Here is a 6,949-nt window from a genome sequence, read left to right as displayed (position 1 = left end):
AGGATGACATTGTAAGTTTTTAATTTTGTGAAGTTGATTTGATTAAGTTATTAATTTTTCTTTGATTGGAATGACTACCTAATACTAAAATTTTATATTATTAATAATATAATATCATTTAAATTATGACGGGATTATAGTAAAATGTTATATTTTCATTTCATTTCTCGTGAACATCCAAACAATAAATTTTAATTTCGAGGATTTGGAATCATTTTGGTTTCAAACATAATCAGGAATTCGAAATCATTCCAATGATTTAAAATCATGAAATTTGAATTCATTTCCTACCAATTTCATACCCCAAACTGAGCATAAGCTATGCTTGGATTAATCTTAAAAATAAAATTAATATATGATTTTTTAATTTTTTAAACTTTGGTAGACAGAAATAGATATAATTCTAAAAGTTTTAAAGACATATTATAAATTAAATAAATATATATATATATATATAATTTTGCCATTATTTATAAGCATGTCATTTATTTGTTTTAAATAAGCCTAAAAACATCATTTTCACCCTCCCTGTTTCATTGTTTTTTATATACTTTTTAAAATTAGGTTCAAAATTTGAAAACTAAAAAAAAAGGTCATTTTTTAAATTTACTTACTTTTTCAAAATTTAACTAAAAATTTAAATGTATTTGCAAAACATATGAAAAATATTTTTAAAAAAATGAAAATACTACAAATGAAGCATAATTTTTGAAACAATAAAACAAACATCGAAATTAGTATCCAATGGCATATCAAAATAACCGAGCTAATTTTTTATGTTGTCGTCAGAAACTAAATAAAGAATACGTGATGGAAAAGATATGGCCAAGGACAACAGCAGCATTAGAAAATGGCATCATGTTTGACACGTGGGCACAGGGGGGCCCACACCTCCAATAATGATTATTTATTTATTTCTTTGGCAGCTCCAATAATGACTAGCTATATACAAGGCGCCCCATACTAAATCCAATACAGTCTCACATGTGATATTCCTTTTTATTTATTTAATTTTTTTTTTTTTAAACAGATCCTATTATTCGTGATCTGATTGGGGCTGCACGTGCACGAATCAGCCTTATTCATCTTCATCCACGTTTTATCACTACCATTTTTTAATACATTTGTATCCTGCGGAAATATTCCGAAGACTCCTACATTTGGAAGTTAGTTTCAGTCCTATTATTACCATTATTTAAAAAGTTAAATTTCTGCTATTTTTTCATTTAAATGTGGAGAAGATAAATACTATATCCACTCCAACTGGTTGAATGTATTTATCGAAATAAACATTTACATTTTTTACAATTGAAACAAGAAAAATTGATGTCGTTGCTGAGTTATATATAGAACAATGACAGGTTGGGTATTTTTCACTTTATAGAAAACCCCACTGACTTAGGCCTACGCGGGCTTAGATTATTTTTTATGTTTTGCCTGTCGGGTGCAATATAGAACAAAAGAAGTATCCGTACAGCAATGTTTTAAGCACGGTTGGATGTCGTTCCATGGTGGGATCTAGCTTAAATTTTGATAGCCTGTTCACGATAGGAGAGTCTTCACCGTAGTGATTTATTTTTGAAGCTACCTAAAATTAGATAAAATGGGTAGTTGGGTGCCACTGGAAGTGATATCTTTTTAAATCTATTATTGTCTAACGATATCTATTGTTATATGCCTCTAATTGTGACTAACGAGGCATTGGTATAGCCCATTATTGATTATAGTAGAGATTTTGATTTCGGTATGTGGTTTTTTGTCATTCATGATATCTAATAGTGCGGCTGTTGTGCGCGCCTGTGCGACAACATCATTGGGCGGCCCTATGTTTGCGCGGTCGAGACCCTTGTGCGGCCTAAGCGTGACCATAGCGTGGTCGTGGCCCTTGTGCAGCCTAGAGCGCAGCCCTTCCACGACCAAGCGGGTCCATCCACCATGCGTTCACACTACCACATCTCCTATAAATGGAAAAGGCCCATAACCTTCCAAGGTACGCCACTTCCTCTCAAATCACTCTTTACTTATCTCGGCCTCGAGATCTATCTCGACCTCGAGAATTGTCTCGGCTTTAAAACTTGTCTTCGCCTCGAGAATCGTCTCTCCCTCAAGAACTATCTCAGTCTCCAGACCTATCTCGGCATACAGACCTTTCTCAAACTCGAGAACTATCTCGGCCTTCAGAATTGTCTCAGCCTTGAGAGTTATCTCGATCTCGAGAATCATTTTAGTCTCAATAACTATCTCGACTTCGAGACCTATCTCGGCCTTGAGCTACCTCGACCGTCACCATGGAATTAAGTTCAGCTCGGCTTGCTTTGACCTTACATCGGCCACTGTTAGACTCTATATAAATGAATTAAATTTACCCAACCCATCAGTTTAAGCTTTTGGGTTGAGTGGTGGTTTATCCATCCTTAATATGGTATAACAGCAGAAGGTCTTGTGTCTGAACCCCTGCGTTGTTATTTCCTTCCCATTTTATATTGATTTCCACTTTTTGGGTCGTGATTCATTTACCCAACCCATAAGATTAATCTTTTGGGTTGAGTGGTGGTTTAGCTTAGCCACAGATGAGGCCACGCCCTCAGGACCACCACAAGCCTTAGCTCAACCTCGAGAAATTACCTCGACTGTTGCTTTAATCAAAGGATAAAGCTTAACGGTGGATTGGTCTAGCCAAAACACTACTTTCGTGAAGGGATGTGAATCCCGGAGCGGAAACGGATCTTCGTTGCTGATTTTCGGGATACAAAATCCAAATGGAAAGAAGGAAATACAGGGGAAAACATTACCTTTGAAGAACGTTTCTTCAACGAGTTTCCCTCGAACACCACCACTATGTCTTCCTCGCTATCCTCTTGGGTCCCGGGATCATGCTGGTGGGAGCAATCCTTTGGAACGAGAGGGAAAAAATCGAGAGAAAGAGCTTGATTGAGAGAAAACAACCCTGGGTGTTCTTCTGTTCTCTTGATTTTTCAGAACTGCAAAAAACAAAACAAAAGCAGTGACGTGGGGTAACTCCCCACGTCACACCAATCTCCCACTCCACTGCTGTTTTGCAGGGGAGTTTAATATTATTAATATTAATAATATATATATATAAAAATAATTAATATATATATAATAATTAAAATATAAAATTAATTTATTTATTAATCATATTAATTAATAAATAATTATTAATTATTAATCCAATTAATAATTAATATATATATATATAAATCAAATAAATAATTAACACTTAATTATTATAAAAAAAAATAGAATCATATTCTATAACATTTATCTCGTATAACCTATAGTTCTAATGTACATCTTATGCACATTATTTTTAACCAATAGTTTTAATATAATCCTATTCATATTAATTTTATTTGAATCTCATTCAAATAATTTCTCTCATAATATATAGTTTTAATTTATAATTTAACTATATATTATAATGTATCAATATACATATAATTCCTTAAGTAATTTGAACAATTCAAATGCTTCCAAAACCTTTATTCTCGTTTTACCCGTTATGAGCTAACAATGGGACATAATGGACCTATAGATCAGAAGCTCCAACGATGCGAGATTAATCAGTCAAACTCATTGACCGAGTTAATCAAGATTCGTTAACTACGGGTCATTCCACTAAAGACCCGCAGTTGCACTCTTCTCACTGCAGAACGTTTTCGTGTCCATGGATATACGACCATAAATGACGAGTCAATCCTTCATGAGTGCTCGTAACTCAAGTTGGGTCAAATTACCGTTTTACGCTTGAGTTACACTTACTCCTTAAACATCACTGCTCCTCTAATGAACAACCCGGTTATGGTCCAACCAATAACCGGAAGTCCCTCTCGGCCAATGAGATGGTGGGGCCCCTTGTTCCAGTTCCGGAATCAGCATTTAAGGGAACACTCATCTACTCCCCTAAAGTCGGGGTGGAGTGAATTCCATCTTGTGAAGTTATGTTCCCAGCTCCCCACTCGGTCTCGTCCCCAAAATGGTAGGAATGTTGAGTCGGCGACTCGGGCCACTCTCACCCATACAGATCAAAGGACGAGCCCTCACGGGCAGGAGTCCATAACTCACTCAGGATTGAGAATGAGTTGTCTGGTCATTCTAAGAAATAACAATCTATTAGTTCACGGTGTTACATCTAAATATTGTCTATTTCGCGGTCCGGTCTTATACAAACTCATTGTACAGGATACTCCCACTCGCATGTCTCCCACGAACGACCTGGATCGAGTCGTTTGTAACCTTTACAGAGTGGGCCGTATCCATAATGTTGCCAGGATAAGGTACCCAACCTTAGCCATATACTATAGACTCTTTAGGTTATTCACGGGATATTATCCATTCATATATCAGGGGTATATCAAATATATACTCTGTATATCAAATATATACCCAGTATATATACTGTCCCGATTACATTCAAATAACCTTGGATGTTTAGTTTATTGGATTTGGACAATGCAATGCTATGTTTCAACAACAAATTTATTCAATAAAACTTTATTGAATATACATTTATTTTTACATAATACAAACTACGAGTTTAGGGCAATACACCCAACAGCTTGGACATAAGCACATAAAAAATATGATCCTAGATGTAGGTCCCCTAAACCATATAAGTAGATGAGTTGGTAGTAATTTCTAGGTTGTAATCACGAATAGACATATGACCAGCGGTTGCCACAGGCTCTTAAAACAACCAAAACCGATTTGTGATAGGAGTATAACTCAATTCCTCTAAGTGTCAAAGTAGCGTATGGAGCTTTTTTCATGGTTGTGTTATTTCATTTAAAACTAAGGTAGCAAGCTGAGATATTGTCTTTAATTAGGAGCCTTATATTTTTAAAGCAAAACTAAAATTTTCACAACTATTTTTACCAATAAACAAAATTATATCTTCAAACAATTCATAACAGTCTTTTTGAATCAAAAGTCTCCGAGGATACGAACTTGAATATCTTTTCCCTATATTACTTGTGACCGTATGCACTTGCACACAATATCTTATCCTATTTTATTGTTTATGTTGTTGGGATAGTCGCCATTCATTTGAATATTGTCAGTCTAATCCTAACTCTTTTTATTATCTAGGTTAGTCAGGGAACCAACAAAAACTCACTCCTTATTCAAATCTATACTGTAACGCTCCGCGTTACTCAGGTTAGATTTAATCTTGACGCTCGAGGTTCCACCCCAAACTTATTTAAATTTATATCGACATAATTTATTTTATTCTTACTTTATTCTATTTTGGGTCGTGGAGGAGGCATAATGATTTATAATTTATGTTTCGAAGGGCACTACTGGGCCTTGGTTCGAGCCATTACACTTAATTATTTTACTTCAATAATTTGGAGGCCGTTAAGCTTGGTATGACTTGAACGACAACAAAAAAAATATAGGGGAGTCCTAGTTCTTTAAACCTTTGGGCCATGTGTTAGAATTGAGTAATTGGGTTTTTTTGTTTCAAATCCAAACAAAAGAGAAACAAAAAGAAAAAGAGGGGGAAAACCAAAACCTATTTTTTTTCCTTTTCCCCCTATTCACCCAAACCCCTCCCTCTACCACGTTTCTCTTCCTCTCGTTTGTGACGAGCCCTCACCGACTCCGCGACCTCGTTTCCTGACGACCCACACCGACAAGCAGCAGCATCGTGCCTCCGTTCCTCGACGACCCACACCGACAAGCAGCAGCACTGCGCCTCCGTTCCTCGACGACCCACTCCGACGAGCAGCAGTTCGGCGATGTGGGTGTACCAGCAGCGGTGTTTCTCGGTGTTCGCGGCGGCTGGAGATTTTTAGGACGTTTTCGACGGCTGTTGGCAAAGTCCGGGTTGATTAGCGGTGACCCACGACTCATAGCACATAGTATTGGTGGCCCGTGCTCCTTGGGTAGGAGCCGGCAGCATCGGGGATGGTATTGGGGCGACTTTTCCTAGTGTAAAAACGCAAACATCTTAGGTTCTCTGCATTCGACGACTATCCACTTCCGTTCAAGGCCCGATTTACGCTACCCATGCCTATCCGAAACAGATGTAAGTCACTTACACCTAAGCGAAGTCGATCTCGTGTTAAACAGACTTTCGAAACTCCCGTAGAATGTTTTTCCATGGTTGAAAGTTAAAAATGACTTGGTGTTTTTTTGTTTTATGGTATAGGTGCTGAAAACACGTAAGGACTAAGAGCGTGGGAGTGTGTAAGTAGTACTAGGGGCGGGTGTGTGTGTTTATGGACTGTTGGAAATGTCTCTTGGCTATTTGATTATCTAACATGTATATCTCATGTCGTTGGATGTGTTAGTTAGGGGTGATTGAATGTATGTTCTGAAATTGGTCATTCGTGCTAGCGCTATGTTGTTGGAACACGTTGGATGAAAATATTTAGTTCTCTTTTGTCAAATGTGTATAATAGCCACCTGTTGAAAAGGTCCGTTTAAAGGCTTTGCGAGTTGTGCCTATTTTTATTATGTGTGTAAAGCATGCTATAAATGTCTGCAATTGTTGCTATTTATCATACAAGAGTCATTACGTTTGTGTTCCCTATGTTGTGAGCATTCTGCTGGTTGTTAAAATTTGTGTTTATGCGACTATATGCATTAAAATCATGCAGGACGATGGGTTGTGCTAGGACATTGTAATAAGTGTAATTAGGAAGCTAGTATTGGAAATCCTGGCTGGGGATGAGATGTGGAGTGGGATGTTATGAAAGAAGAACTCGTGAGTGTCAGGGCCCTGGGTGCAAAGGTCGGGGACTGATATGGTACTACTAGGTGTCGAGGCTCCAGGCACAAAGGTTGGGGGTCGATACACCAGTCTCAGTATGGACGAATGTCGAGGCCCAGGGTACAAAGGTCGGGGGTCGGCATGAAGAAACAATTATTGGATCAGCATTGCTAGTTGGATATCGGGGCTCCGAGTACAAAGGTCGGGGGT

Source organism: Momordica charantia, assembly GCF_013281855.1.
Source record: "Momordica charantia cultivar OHB3-1 chromosome 3 unlocalized genomic scaffold, Mcharantia_2.0 BLBB01000003.1, whole genome shotgun sequence".
Lineage (NCBI taxonomy): Eukaryota > Viridiplantae > Streptophyta > Magnoliopsida > Cucurbitales > Cucurbitaceae > Momordica > Momordica charantia.
This window is presented reverse-complemented; position numbering follows the sequence as displayed.